Here is a 16,390-nt window from a genome sequence, read left to right on the forward strand (position 1 = left end):
GCAATGTTTTTCTTACTGTGCTGGGATTTACTCCTAGAAGTAAAGTGATAGGTATAGTGATTTTTTTGTTGTTTTTTTTTTTTCCTTCCAAAATATTATTAAGTTTATGGCTTAGAAATGGCTATAATTTCTATTGGTTTATTTATTGCAGAAAAAAAAAATACTGAACTGGGAGTGGAAAAATAATGACAATATTTCTTTCTTGCATAAGAAAAAGGTAAGATTTAGAGGACCATAATACTGCAGGTACTTATTTATGGCATACTAATAACTATGAGGTAATTTGTTAAGTTCCCAAATACTGGCAGCTTTTGATTTAAACTTATTCAGACCTTCACAATCCTGGCTGCCTAAAAACTGATGATTTAAAATTCACAATCCTTTCCAATTAACCGAGACAATGAGTCTACTGTTTATGCCACTGTATTAACCTGTTCTGCATTAGAAAAGAAAAGGTTACATTTCATTTTGTAGCAGCATATTAGCCTTGTATGTATTTCAGGTTCCTCAGTTTTGATTTATACTATCTCCAGTTTGGGTTTATTGAAGGGAGAGGTCATTCTTTCATCCTTTCTTTTTTTTCCTCCCACTCCATTCCCTGGGAGCTATAAATGCCCCAGTTATCCTGGGATTTTTTTTTTTTTTTTGTCCCAGGTACCCAGCTGTGACTGAAATAATGCTCCCCATCTGTGTTCATTGTTTGCATTGATGGTGTCTGTGCAAGTCACCAGAGCTTTCCTAATAAGGTTCAGTTTGACCTTTCAGAAGTTCTAAAATGAAGAATCTAACTGCGCTCACCAGCCTCAAAAGAGATAGACTTCTCTGCCACTGCCCTTACAAACAGCTGTAAAAAACAGTAAAGAACCAAAACCAAAGTCAGCCCTCTAGGTTGTTCAAGAGTGCTCAAGCACTGGACAACCAGGGGCTGGCTGCTCTTCCCAGAATGGTGGTGCACCAGATGGAGAGAGATCCTGGAGAAGGGGAGCAGACAGACTGACAAAGAGACTTCACAACAGAGGATGAGAAAGTCTACAAAGATGCCCTTTTAACTGACAGGCTGATTTTTAGGCAGGGAAGCACTGTCTGGTGGTTTCAGTGCCCATGTGTTCAAGGCAAGGGCTTCAAGCTGCACATGCTGACTTCTGATGTGGTGATCCCCTGGTTCTCCTCCTTTTTCTGAGAGCACTGGAACTGGTGTGACAACACAGGGAGCCAAGTGAAAGGGCTGAACCATCTAAGAAATAATCTTGTTTGCTAGTTTGCTCTAATGACTTTGGCAGGTTATGGTTAGTATTTGGACAGATTTGTTCTCTCACCTGGCTCCCCTCAGCCCAGAAGCATTTGTGCTGACCTATCCAGGGGAGACTCGCTGCCAGGATGGTGGGGGAAGGTGGTGTCTCTTCTGTCAGAAGCTTGTGCTGAGTTGAGGCTGAAACTATGGCTCACGTCAACAAAATATTTCCTGTGTTCATGAAAACAAATGAAGCAAAGCTCTTTTTTTCTGTCAGGGAAACCTTCTGACTGAATTTGCCTTTGATATCTGGAGTCTTAATGAACCTTGGTTCAGAAGCAAGAAAGTTGATATTTACCAGTTGGTTTTTATCAAAGGAAGAAAAAGAGCAAGGAATTCAGATAAACAAAGCAGATACTGGTAGCTACCTCTCAATGCCTAAAGACAAAATGGAATAGTTTGTGCTAATTTATATATGATTTCAGTATTATCTAATTTTAGTAAAGGACAGCTGAAAAATTATGAATTAGACAAGTATCTCCAAAACAGAAGTTTCAATTAAAATATTACAAATATTGTCAGAAAATATCCTGTCAAGTTATAGAACTGAGTGCTGGACATCTAGATATTTGAACTGTTCATTAGAATCTGGGTATATTAAGGCTCTCAGTTTCAATTACTTTAACTATAGCAACATGCTGACTTGCAAGCAAGGTAATTATATGTGGATAAACTTGATTCTACAGAGTGATACAGCTAAGTAAATAGGAATTCATAAGTTAAAGTTTACAAACAAATTCTAAACCCGGTATGAACAGAGATTGTGTTACAACTGTGTGGTTCTTAGTAGTTATAAGTATTAATGTGTTCTCCCCTTTTTGCAGGTTTTGCCCATAATAAATTCACTGAGCAAGACATACGGACTTCTATCCAATGCTATGAAAGTTAACCAAGGCACATTAACTTCAGGAAATTTTCAAAGGTAAAAAATATGTGTATTCAGTAATTAATTAAACCAAATAAGCCATCAGCTTATGCTACATAGTTTAAGTATTATGTCAGGTCAATAATTAAGCTGTAGTAAATCTGGAAGTTCTATTCTGCCAAACTTTAAAGGCTCAAGACTAACCCAAGGACCCTTCACATTTTAGTAACCCAGTGAATGATTACACAGATAGCTTTTCAATCCAACGTTTGCTACTATTAACTTTATTTTTTAAGACATCCAGGAATTCTATGTTCTGTGGTTATTTAATAATATCCTGTGAAAAACTGTATGCCTGTCTTGAATTTATGAAAAGGAATATTTAATAGGCTTCAGTTATGTCAAGATAAAAGTGCAGTTTTCCTGTAGGAAAAGATATACATTAAGCAAAAATAATGATTTGGAATTTTCCCTTGTTTATGTGAACATGACAATTATGAAAACTTGAACCTAATATCACTGTATGCAGCTGGTCATGGTAAAGAAAAAGTATTTTGCAAGCTGTCTTATGCGACTCTGCCAAAGCAATTCCAAAATATCTGTGGTAGTACTGTGCTTTCAAGGTCTGGCTGACTTTTAGGTGGAACTCTTACCAAGTTGTGTGGTGACCTCGTGATGTGGGAATTATGGCAATAGACTCGGTATCAAATCATACATCTCAGCATAGCAAATAAAAATATAAAGCCACATGATGGAACACAGAGCAGGAAGTTTGAAATGCTCTGAGATTCATTTTTTCCCCTCAGCGATATTATTTTCTGTCACCTCATTTACATAAAATATTTCTGGTTAAACAATTTACAAATTCATGTGATTTAATAGCAGGTATATGTGTGGCAGAGGTAAATTTGGACTTAAAATTAAGACATTGCTAGCAGTGAAAGACAGCTGGTATACATCAAGTTTATTTCACATGCAAGTCTTTGTATGGGATTTTCTTGGAACCAGTAACTTTCTGACATGTTAGCTCATAGTTTATTTTAATTACAAAATATCTAAATTTCCAGATCTTCAGATAATGTTTCATAATTACTAGAATTAACATAAGATTATTCAATCTGCTTTATTTTCCCTCCAGATGTGTGGCTGCATAATGGTCCCATATAAAGCAGATATTATTTTCTTGCATGCAGCATATCAGAATATCCAGGCTTTCCTATACCAGTGATCTAGTAATTAACTTACTTTCCAATTTAATTTTCTCTCCCAGCTTTATCTAAATTTTACTATGTTTACCTATAGGTTTATCTATAATTTTCCTATGTTGCTCTGAAAGAGGTTAACCAGACTAAGGCCAAGAAAATACTACAGATTTCCACAGAAGTTGAAGTTATGAATAATATGATATAGATGAGTGCTCTTGATTTTGATGGAGAGAATGGATCGGATTATTATTTCCATACCTTTCAGTCCTACTCAATGAAATGACAAGTGATCATTTTGGTCATGTTCCCAGTCTACCAAAGGCAGGAAGCCCAAATAATCTTAAGAAGGATGTTATATTGGAAGAATTCCAAGCCATTTTTGCTGATCCAAAGGTTAATTTTTTTTTGAAGCTTGAACATTTTTTTGTCTAACATGAAATTTCAGTGATTCACTCTTCATTGACTACATTATCTGCTGTTCTAGAGAAATTTTACAAGTTTATAAGCATACCTTTTCTCTACAGATTTAGGACCATAATGTCTTATACTATGTACCTATAACTGTGAATGTACATAAATATAATACATATTTATCAGTATTAGGAATGCCTTTAGAATATTTATTATTAAATAAAGTGTAATCACTTGCACCCTGGATAAAATAGTTGGAAAGTTCCAAGAAAAATGTAAAGTCAACTTTTTGACCTGAAGCTTAAAAATCATGTCTCTTATGTAAATAATCTATTAATGACACACTCAGTGCAAAGAATTTTCTGGCACATTATCCACTGACATTCCAGGATCCAACTTCAGTTAAGTTGAATTCTACTGAACCCTGGGGGTCAGTTTTTTTAGAAATGCAGTTTCATTGCTGCCTGCACATGTATCCCAGTTCCAGCTCCAAATGTATACATAGGATTCCCAGTTTATTTTTGGGAAGTGAAAGAGCTTGAAATACCCATTTCAGTCCATCTGAAATGAGCATGATCCTGAAATGAGAGCTGGAGAAACTTGCATGTTACAGGACTTAAGAAAGTGAGTATGTATGAGGTCAAGAGAACAGGGCTGACCAGCAGTGTCTCCAAGAGAAACCTGGGTAGATGGTCAGATGGGTCTCACAGAATAATTCAGAAAAATCTCAAGTCAGCAGTTTGCTAGGAGAGGTTAGGAAGCTGAGGAACAGACACAGAGTATTAGAGCATGTAATATTTTCTTGCAGTTCAGTGCATCACCCTTCATTTTACTGTGTTTGCACTACGGGCCCATCAACAAGGTATTGCTGAGAGTCCTGTTTGCAGATGTACAGCAGAGCTCCTGCCTTTTTGTAGAGTTCCTTTTTCTGTGCTGTGATACTTCATTGTTATTATTTGTCTACACAGAATGCAGCCAAGTTGGGCTGAATCTGTAATAAGCTTTTCTCTAGCTAGAATCTTGTCAATTGTTCTTCTTGTTTAGAGGCTTTTTCTTTCTCTCCTGCTAAAAGGTCACAAGGAAATACCCACCAAAAATAGGGAGATTCTTTAGGAAAAGTCCTCTAACCCATACAGAGAAGTGCATCTCTGTATTGCGTGCCTATACAAGTTCAGACATGCACCCACAGAAAGATTATCTGCCGACAAGCCTGACAAGAAGCTAGTCACTTCTGCATACCCCCTGCGTGATCTCTATCATCAGTGACTTCAGTTCTCTGAGTAGCATATTCCACTTTTGCCAACAAAACTGACTCTTTTTCCTCTCATATTGCCAAGTTTCTCAGTTAGGAAAAGTGTATTATGTAGAAGGGGATTATTAGCTGAAAGATAAGGTGGGGTGGGGGTATAAATGATTTCTAACTACAATAGTTATAGCTGGAAAAATGAGATATTAGAAAAATACACAAATTTGCCCCTTCTTTTCCTCTCCATTTTGTGACTTTCTTGCCTACATCATATTTCTGATCTGACCTGGTAAACAAGACCCTTTTCCATTTCCATTCTTTCCCATCACACTCTCACACATAAGCCTTTCCCATGTTTCTCTATATACACTGTTGATTAAGATCTAGAGGGAGTTTTTTTACAGACTGTCAATACAGTAGAAAGTCTGTGATCTCAGAGTTTTCCCTTTAGAAGCTGTGAAAATGAAGATTCTTGGCTTCGTTTTTAGTATATCTGTAACCTACCACATGTCACTTAACTTGTTTGCCTTTGTGGCTGCTCATCCCTATTAAATTAGTTCACACCAGTAGAGCTGCAAAGAGAAAGGATGAGGTTTTTCTCCTTCGTTTCCTCCTGCTACTTAGTGGGAAGGGGTTCTCAGCTGCCGATTATGTTGCTTCACTGGTTTTCTTACTGGCGTGTTTCTCTGCACCACATGCCTTAATGAGGAACAGGCGGTCAGCAGTTTGGTGGGCAGTGTGCTCAGAGTGTGCTCGGGAAAAGAGACAAGGGCAAGAGTAAAAGAGATCCAAATAGCTTCCTTTCCAACCTGCACCAAAATGAAGGCAGGAACTTTTTTTCTAAGTTTACTCTTAGGATTTCAAGTTCAGCTGTCAAATTGCTAGTCTCTGGAAGTATTTATAAGCCTTTTCTAACATTCAGGTGGCAGGGTTTTTTTTTTCCTGTAAGAGCCAAGTCACTTCCTTCCTGTCCAGTATCAGTCATTACTTGCTGAAGAAATATAACCATGCAAGGACACCAAAATAAAACATGCATAGGCCGATAAAATACTTCCAGTATTTCATGTAAGAAATGTTTTTAAGGTGGATTTTGTAGAAGAATTGTATGTGTCATTATTTCCCCTACCTCCTCCCAAATATTTCCCATCAAATGAACATTTAAGAATTGTGATTTTTTTTTTTAAACCATACACTTCTACACTTCATGCCAGTAATTTGATTCAAAATTATCTCAACATTTTTCTTGCAAAAATGCAAAGTTGCCCTATAAAATAATTCGGGTTCTAATTATTATAGAATAATAGCCATAGAATGATTTGTATTGGAAGACACCTTAAAGATCCTCATGGAGAAGAATTTCTTCCTAATATCTAACCTAAATTGATCCTTTTGTCTTTTAAAGACATTCCCCCTTGTCCTATCCCTACATAGCCTTGTAAAATGTCCCCCTCCTGCTCTTCAGTACTAAAAGGCCCTAAGGCCTCTCTGGAGCATTTTCTTCTCCAGGTTGAAGAATCCCAACTGTTTTAGCCTGTCTTCAGAGGAGAGGTGCTCCAGCCTTCTCATCATCTTAATGGCTCTCCTGTGGACATGCTTCAACAATTCCATGTCCTTCTTGTGTTGAAAACCCCAAGAGCTGGATGCAGCGCTCCAGGTGGGGGTCTCACAAGACTGGAGTAGAGGGGTGAAATCACTTCCGTCGACATGCTGGCGGCCACTCTCTTTTTGATGTAGCCCAGGGCACAGTTGGCTTTCTGGGATGAAAGTGCACATTGCTGGGTTATGCTGAACTTGTCAACCAACACACCAAGTCTTTACCTCAGGGCTGCTCTCAGTCCTTTCTCTGCCCAGTCCATGCTTGTCCTTGATCCACATGCAGGACCTTGCACTTGGCCTTGTTTATCTTTATGAGGTGCATGTGGGAACAAGATCACAGATATAGTCTGGGAAAGGAAGAAAAGAATGCTAGAAAGGAAACTCTTTTGTGACTTTACATATTAAGCGAAAAATGTCAGAAGAAAACTGTTAAAGCAAAACCATGTGAACAGGGAGAACTGCCTAATGTCACATAAGTGGTGAGATAAAGCAATAGTAAAACTGTAAATGCTTTTTGAGTGAGGTATATGGGTATATGGGTAACATTTTTTTCACAGAGGACTTTTTTGGACATCCAGAAAAAAAACTATGTATCTGCAACTGCTTAAATCTACTTGCAGTGAGAAAAGTATTTGGACATGTGTTTATGTATGTGCTATTGACATAGCAATGAAGCAGCTTACTGACTCAGGGCCAAGAAACACTAATGGTAAAACTTTCCAGCATTTGTAGTTGCCTTGATGTTTTACATAAGACATCATTTCTTATTGTCACCTCAATTTGTAATCATTTTCCCTATTGCCTCCTTACTTCTGGGGAAGAATTCAACCATGTTTCACACTTTATTCCTCATGTGGAAGAAAAATTCATGGGTTTCCAGCCAGTTTTGTGGTTCCTAATATATAGGAGTATGTACAGAGGAGAGAGGTGTATGTATGAGACTCTCTATGAAAGATATCCCCTTCTCAGCTTCTTTGGTGCTACATTGCAGTGAGAAAACTGGTGCCCTAGTTAGTTGGATAAGCTAGTATTTAGAGTAATCTAGTCCCACCTTCTTGCTCTGGCAAGACTTCCTGTGTGACAGTGCTACAGCCAATGCCACAGGGAAAACATTGCTTCACCACCTCACAGAACAGATACATTCAAGATTGTGAAGTGCTTGGGTAATGCAGTGGGATGCTCATAAATGCCCCAGAGAAATCCCAGGCTTCATGGCTCGACAGCTACATATCACACAGGGAGAATATTTATCTCCAGGAACTGATCCTGGAAGGTGCAAGCCACAACAGTTCCCATTGAAGGTGTTCTCAGACCCCTCAGTGCTCAGAGATTCTATGGCATTTTGAAATTCTGTGACATGTGAGTTAAGATGACTAAGGCAATAAAATATAAACACTGATTAACAAAGCAGGTCTTTATACCCATTAAATTTATATTTATAAATAGCCAAAGACATGACTGAGTGACAATGTTCAACCATGCAACAAACTGAAAGCAAATAAAGATATGATGACACAGTAATTGTAACTGAAATGAAAACATTCTTTACCAGCATTTTTAGATTCTTATAGACACATTAACTTTTTCTTTTAGGTAGCAGGCCTTCCCCACTTCATAGTTTAAATGGTACCCGATTAAACCATCATGTACACTGTGTGTTCCTGAATATTTAAAACTCTGCGTAACTATTGAAATAATCCAGAATAAGACAAAAAAAGAAAACAGTTTTTCTGTGAAAACTTAAACTTTGTATTTCATTTGTGATTTAGATAAATTCATAACTATCCCCATGGCCATGATGCCATGGAAGGGGTGAAATGTGCTTGCACAGTCCAATGCTAAAGTACACTTAAAAGTCCAGAAGAATTATATTCTCTCATGTTCAGAACATCGTGGATGTATTTTATGCCTCAAAGCACTCATCGGGATCATGATGAATTTTTAACCATATAAAAGAAGATATGCATTTTAAGAATATTTTGGGGTGGAAGTGGTGATTTTTATTTTTCTTTCTATCTATTTCTAACTGCTGTTGTACCAACTTCAGAATGCATTATCTGATTCTCAGATGCATGGCAATTTTCTGCTGAGTCTGTTGAGAAAAGTCTCTGTTGAAACTTTTCTTCCCATCTGAATATTGTATCTCATACACAAATAGGCCGGGTATTAAAATAAAAAGAGGTTAAGGTGAAGCATGATGCTGAAATACGGGATTAACAAAGATCTAACTATTCACTCAAAAGCTATTAACTAGAATAGACAAAACAGCAATACTAATAGGTGGAGAAATTGTGGTAAGAGAGAGCTGAGGGGATCTGTCTCATTCCAGGAATATATGAATGGTAGAACAGCTCTACTGTTCTACTGACTTCTAAAAAATTTGTGTGATATTCATGAATGTGCAACTCTGTCATATGACTAGTGTCATAAAAGTTCCACGTCTTCCGTGGTTCATGGTGGTTACAGTGATCCTGTTAAAGCTATCAGCTTCTTCAAGCAAGTTTACAAATATAATTTCTATCTTAGAAATCACTGTTACTAAAGGTAGATGGGCTACATTAGATACATTTGAGTAGAAAAAGTTTTCTGCCTCCAAGTTTTAGATGTCCTATGTAGACTTATTTATTAGACTATCACCATTATAACAGCTAAACGAGACATCTGTCTTTGGAAGACATCTCTTCTGGTTCTGCTCTTGCATTAGTCCTATATCTGTTATTCACCAAGCAAACATTGCTGAATAAGAAAGCATCACTTTTTAAGTTGAATTTTCAGTGTAGGGTAATGCTAAATGTGCATTCTTGATCTGCATATTGAATAGCGGCAAAGTAGTTTTATTTGCATTTTAAAATGCAAACTTGAAATGCGTGCACTTTCTGTCTAAAAACAGCATTAGAGATTTTTAGCTCTGAAGTTTCACTGTCTGGATTTTCTTGGTTGGTCGATTGGCTGAGTTGTTTTTTTTTTTTTTTTTTTTTTTTTTTTGTAGACAGGTCCTTTCTGTAAGTATAAATAAAGTAAAACATTTTCATGTTGCATTGTTACTTCACTATATGAAGAAAACAAGGGATCATTTCACCCTTCATTGAAATGCAGCCATTTCAATGATGTATAATTTTATGGATGCTAGCAAACTAAACAAGGGATTAATGTAAACAAACTAAACAAGGGACTAAAGTAGAATAATGTATGCTGCTAAAACTGCAGAGAAAACTAAAAAAACTGTTTCGATAAAGGGAGATGTTTGACTTGCTTCAAGCTATAAAAGAAAATTTGTGATTCTCCTAAGTCCACAATCCCTAGATTAATGTTAGTGTCAAATTGACTCTGTGTTAAGCTCATTTGATGTACCTCTGGGCTATAAGATGTTACTTTGCCAGCAGCAAAGGTCACATGTTTTTAGGTACTGACAGTGCAAGTAATGACAAGTTTCTGTGTTTGGGTGGATCAGGGTCTTTTTAGCTTTCATTCAGTGAATTTGGCAAAGTGTAGCCTCTGCCCAAGAGGGCCCTGTGCCTTTGAGCATGCAGCTGAGGGAATTGTCAAACCTCCAGCTCGAAATCTATAGCTTCATTTAGCTCAGACCTCCCAAAGGAATGTTTATGCCCTTAGCTAAATAGCAAACAATTTTTACATGGGTGGAAAATTTTTTCTTCTTCAGAAAAAGAGAAAGAATCATTTATATATTTAGCCCTAAGAATATTTTTTTAAAATATGTTTAGGTATGGTAGATCAAACTAGACTTACAGTTATGAAAAACAACAGCTTTTGTGAAACTTTGCAAGCACTGGTCTTAAGGAAGGAAGCCTGTTCAAATAGCTAAAACTCAGGAGCAGAGCTGAAGTGCTGCTTTCCTGGCTCCTTCCTGGGTTGTTGAGTGACAAAATAAGTCGTGTAACAATACCAAGATTTACACAACGTTGTGAGTCATCTCTAACAGGTAATCAGAAAATACATTAAGCCACTCAGATGGGAGCCTGAAACTTCCCAAACAATCACAGAGTACACATGACTTCTCCTGTGCATTGGAGTGATGAAGAGTGCTTTGAGAAAAGTTTTGTTCTCTAAGGCAAAAGGCAATAAAGGGAGTTTAGGTCAGAATGCTCTGGGAACAGAATTTGCTAAGTATTATCTGACACCTACAATCTGTTGGGTAGGTTTCTTTCCTCCCAGCATGAGATCTGAGTAAGGGGAAATGATAACAGCTTATAGTGGATGACAAGGGGATGGATACCCCAGACAGCTGTCTCTTGCACAAACACAGACACAGTCAGTCTTCTCTGAGAAACAGATGCTTGAAACCTGAAGTCATGCCCTCAGTCTCAGTGCTTGCTCTTAGGCTCTTCCTAATTATTCTGAAATTTTTGTTTGATAAGAAGCAGAAATGTGTCAAGAATGCCAGCAACCCATCACCACGTCAAGAGATCTAACCTGCAGAACTAAGGCACCCCACCCCACACCCCGCTCCCCAGCATATGGATCTTACATGATCCAGCTTCCTAGAAGAGCTGTATTTAAACTCTTGTCACCATTGCCTGGTGACTGAGGAACACTCCTGGGACTGGAGCTGGAGCTCCAGATGTCTTCATGATGAGGAACCCTTGAAATTGAGACTTCCAGTTTCTGATGGATCCCCAACATCCCATGAATTTTCCATGAATAGTATGTGCCTCACAAATTGGAGTCCTTTGGAGAATTATGCCTGTTTTGCATCTCCCAAGCAGCTTTAGCTAAAAGGCAGGATCTCAAGCAATTAGTGCAACACAGACAGGGTGACAACTGAGTAGACCCAGAAGCCCAGCATTAGGTCTCCAAAGAACTTGAGGTATCTTAAGCTGTGCAGCACGATAGGTATGGATTATTTTAATTGCTCTTGTGATGTTAAGCCCCCAAGTTTCTCTGAAAGGGCACTGACGTGATTTGTTGTGTACTTGCTGAAAAGCACAGTGGTTCATGCTATAGTGACCCAAGTACTGACAGAGATTGTTAATTTGTTTGTATATGTGTCACAGTTCCTAGAAGTGCCTATGCAAGGATTTAACTGAACCTGATTAGCTTAATCAGCTCAGATCTGTATATGGACATGCCTTTTTCACTTCTGTGTTATTTGTTTCACTGCCTCCTTTCTCTTTTTCCTTTAGTCACATTTTTTCTTAATGAAGTTTACATAACTTTAAAGTCCATAAACTTTTCTCTGAGTCTTTTCCTTTTTATTCTCTTCTTAGTTGCATTTTTAACTCTGTAGGAAGTTGTAAAAGGCGTAAAACTGGCAAAAAGAAATATAAGTAGCAAAAAGATGAGACTGAATACAACCTGAAAATGCAATATAGTTTGCCCTCAAGCTTTTAATAGCAAATTTGGGATCTGGACATCTCCCTGAGCCTTCTAGCACAGCTGAGCAGAGAAAGGGGAAAGGACCACCATCGAGTATGTTGATGCATTAGGCTTCAGAAAAAAGCAAAAAAAATATTAGAGGACAAAACTGGCCATGCTTTCCTTCACAGTAGCATTGGGTACTCAGGCATAACTTCCCTAAAGCATAAGGAAAAGCAGTAAATAAATATTTTTAGTACTGCAAGTGTAATCTTATGTCAGTGTCACTCCTCCAAAGGCAACAGCATTTTATTTGCTTGTATTGAGGGTTGCAATTTTTGCTTATGAATACAAGCCTGTATTTTTCATATGAACTGCAGATTGCAAAACATTAATATGTTTTCTCTCCTTTTATGAGAAAATAAGTGTACTAAGTTTTAAATGCATGCATAAGAAAATAATGTGTATGTGCACCTGTAAGTAGCTATCAGTGAAGACATAGGTGTCACTTCTAGCCTTGTGACAATCACTGCTTCCCCAGACACAAGCTGGGAAATTATGAAAATGTATTAATCTGTCCTCAGTGTGGCTATTTAATCTTCTTCCTCTTATTCTGTCACTTTTGTACTTGTGTAATAATTGTATCTTTGCATACAACTTGAAGGAGCATCACCAGGGAGATTTTTTTTTATGTATGTATGGTAGGTTGATTATATCCTAAAACTTTCAATTTTTCACTTTTCAATATCTTTTCTGTAAAAAGGGTAAGGCAATAGCTCACATAAGGGCACTAATTATCTCATCTACTGGGTTGGATCAAGACACCTAGACACTAGGATGTGAATATCTGGACTCCCAGTATAGGCAATAGCATTTGAGTCAATACAGCCAGTGGAGCTTGGAGAGCTGCACCTGGACAGTGAAATAATTTCCAGGTTCCCCTAACTGTACAGGCTAGATTGTCCTCTGACTGTCATAAGAACTTAAACTCCTACCAACATTTTGATAATTAAATCTTGATGTCTGTGGTGCAGAGGTGAATCCTATCCTGTGAAATCATTTAAGAAGATGCAGATGTATGTGTGAAGTAGACAGTGATTGAATTTAAACTGTTGTGATCGTAACATGAATAAATTCCTATTCTGTTATGTAGCCATCGGGTGTAATTAAAATCCAGTGTATGGTTAACTTATTTACCTATCACAGGAGAGATATATATGTTGTATTCGTAAGGCAAGTAACTCTAGATTATTTTTTCATATTTAATATATTCAGGGTGGTCAGTAAACATTTAGTAATGCTAACTCCCATTAAGCATTACATAAGTCAATTACACTTACTCATTTCCAATGAAAATATTAAAACCAGAAGTCAGAGAGCTAGTCCTGTAGAATTTGAACAATTCCAAATAATGATTAGTACCACACTTGTTTAGCGCTAAGTAGGATGGAGGCCTCAGGGCTGTGTTCATACCACGAGAGAGGCTGATCCCAAGACCCATGGAGCACTGCCAAGTGGTCAAAACAGACCTGAAGTGATTCATAAATTTTCATGCTTGATTCCATGCACAGAGGTGAATCTGACTCTCTGACCTTCCTTTAAGTAACAAGATTCATTCTTGTTTTTCTGTGCAAAACAAGTTGCTGACAGCCTAGGAATAAAGAAGGGTTTTAATTTCTTTTCAGCTCAGAGCTCTTAAATTTTTCTGTCCCAGCACTGCCTCACTAGGTGTGTTGGTTGTGCACCCATTCAGAAGCAGGATACAGTCAGCACTTAATTATCCATGTGTTGCAGATTATTCATGCCACAGGTATCAGCTGAAGCAGAGAGATGCATGAATGTTTTTAAAGTCCTTCCAGGAGCATCTCAAGTCTATAATTGGTACAGCAGCTTTTGAGTTACACAGAACTGAAGATCATAAGCCCATATAAATCTTATCTGGCTCCACAGTAAGCCAGCTCCCTGGGAAACACAGAGGCTTGTGGTGTCAACCTGTATCCAGCTGGAGTTTATTAATTTTGGCTCAATGCTGCTCTGCCAAACCCATAGTGGAGCTGGCTTTGGTGGCAATCCATCTGACAGGTGACAAAGGGTGGAGGGAGTGAATCAGCTGCTTCTGAGCCATGGTCCATTTTTCTAGAAGAAGAGTTTGCAATTTATTAGAGGAGGCACTGTGCTTAGCACTGAGCACTGTACTAAGACAGTTTGGTCCTGTTTTAAAAATATTTTTTTAAATTTTTTTAAATTATTTTATTTTATTTTAATATTTTAATTTCAACTAGCATGTATTTTTGGTGTGACTGGAAGAGTTGCATGGACTTGTGTTCAATCATAAAAGTAAATTCTAGATAGCTGTAGATTGAGGGGATTTTAGTTCTTATTTTCATAGGATAGAGGTTTCTAGGCTGCCAAAAAGTAATCAATTTTAAAGATGTCTATTCATCTTTAAAATGTGCTTCACATCAAGAGACTTCATTGCATCAATCCTACGCTGACACTGACCTGAACTGCTCTTGAAAGCCTATGGAATAGCACTACAGCACTAATTTTTCAATTTCTCCAAACTTTTAACACTCATTCATATGTAGTTTCTTTACAGGACAGTGAGACACATATGTTTTAGAGTAAACTTGAAAGCCTAGCCTCAGACTTTGTAAAGTCTTAGAGGTTTATGGTGGCTGTGAAATTTGTTAAGTTTAAAGCATGATGCTTCCACATCTGATGGAGGCACTTCCAACAAAGTTATTCCTAGAGGCCCTTGGTTTTATTTTGTCAAGAGCAGAGAATTCTGATCAATAAACTTTTGGATAATTCAATAAGATTCTTTATGACTTTTATTTCTGTATTTTTACTTTTCCCTTCAAAGGTCCTATTTCAAGCAGCAGAGGTCCTAAAACTGTAATGTCATCTTGTGTATAAATAACACCAGAAACCTCAAACATTCTGTTAGACAATGGAAAAGAAAATACATGGACAAGACAGAGACATAACTAGAGAAAATGTAACAAGAAAAATATCTTAATTGTGCTGAAGAAAACATTTCTATGGCCTGTAAATAGTTTTGATTTCTATAGCAATCATCAATAACTTTCTAAAAAGATTAATTAATTGAGTCTCACAATTTGAAAGGTGAATAAGAGTTATATTGGGATGGTTCTGTTTTTCACTGGAGTATAGTCTGATCCACTTGTGATTGATATTTGACAAAATACAATGCTGTTGACCCAGATGGTAACAATCACATACAGAAAGTATTTCTAGATCATAACTGTAGTGAAGATTTTGATGCAAACTTCCTAGCATTTAATGTAAGCAGTGGCAGAACTAAGACACCACTTAACCTGAGAAGGGAATTACTGTCAGTATTGTCTGTTAAATGCATTGGGACCTGCCATAAATACAGGTAGTTCCAACCATGCTTTGCTAATTGCCTGGGTAAGTCCCTCAATCTTCTCTTATCAAAATAAGGACCAAAGACACACCATGTGGAACAGATTCTGAAAGCTCTGTGAAGCCAGCAAAATATGTTCCCTCTGACCCCAGAGAAAACTTCACATTTGGTAAGACTTCAGTTTGATTGTATTTCTTTGAGCCTTTCTGCTACAAGGTTTAATAATTTGAATTATGTCAATAATTGCCCAAGTTTGCCTACATGAGCTAAGTCATTTAAGAAATTACTTAGGAAAGTAATGAATTTGATGAGAGTATAAGTTAAACTAATTAATCATCAGTTAGTCACAGTCTTGTCTCTAGACAAGCAACAGTCTTGCAATATGCAGTAACTGGGGAAAACAAGTAAAAATACTGTATTTCACATGAGCTTTTATTTCACTGTGATTGTGGTAGTGTATAGACACACTATAACATGATTAAAATGCAAAACCCAATGTACTTTGTCCTTACAGTGTCCTTACTGTTTGCCCTTACAGTGATGTAATCCAGATACTGTATTCTTCAATTTAATTTCCTCAGCCTGTTGGAAAAAGAAAGCCTCTTTCATGAGAACACATCTTTTCCTAAAGCTTCAGAAGTTTTAAATGTATGTATGTAACTAACAAACTAATCTGTCTTCATGTTACCCCTGTTGTAGAACTGTAGAATTCTGATAATTCAGAAAACAGAGTGTTTTCTGTACAATGTTCAGAATCATCTCTTTATAGACAAAATTCAGTGCTTATCACAGCATCTAGAACAGCTTTGGTTAGCAAATCCTTTCTGTCTGTAAGTCTCCTGGAGCTAAATGTTCTGCAGTAGCTTCAGAGCCTCAGTGTGTTTCTAACACCACATAGCTACCTGTGATACAGTGCTGCAGCTGAGCTTTGATGGGACAAGGGTTTTTATCCAAGAGGAATCATGTCTCTGCTTTAACAGCAGAAACTTTTTTAAAAGGCCTTTGTGGTTTCAGCTGTCATTTTCAACTTTAAGGATCTAACTTAAGGGCAGTTTAGCATATTTAGCATTCG

At 37.4% G+C, this 16,390-nt stretch overlaps 1 protein-coding gene across 18 annotated transcripts in view; it reads left to right on the forward strand.

Moving 5' to 3' along the window:
- SULF1 (sulfatase 1) overlaps nt 1–16,390 on the forward strand; it is a 182,014-nt gene that overhangs the window by 81,837 nt on the left and 83,787 nt on the right. For 16 of the 18 annotated variants that reach the window (XM_085573861.1, XM_085573870.1, XM_085573858.1 and 13 more), the window contains one exon: nt 2,116–2,213. The gene's annotated coding sequence lies outside the window, so the exon portion shown is untranslated. Of the gene's footprint in view, nt 1–151; nt 218–2,115; nt 2,214–16,390 lie in introns of all 18 variants that reach the window. The other 2 variants (XM_085573860.1, XM_085573872.1) reach the window with 1 other exon arrangement.

This window comes from Lonchura striata, chromosome 2 (assembly GCF_050655825.1).
Source record: "Lonchura striata isolate lonStrDom1 chromosome 2, ASM5065582v1, whole genome shotgun sequence".
In the NCBI taxonomy this organism is placed as follows: Eukaryota; Metazoa; Chordata; class Aves; order Passeriformes; family Estrildidae; genus Lonchura; species Lonchura striata.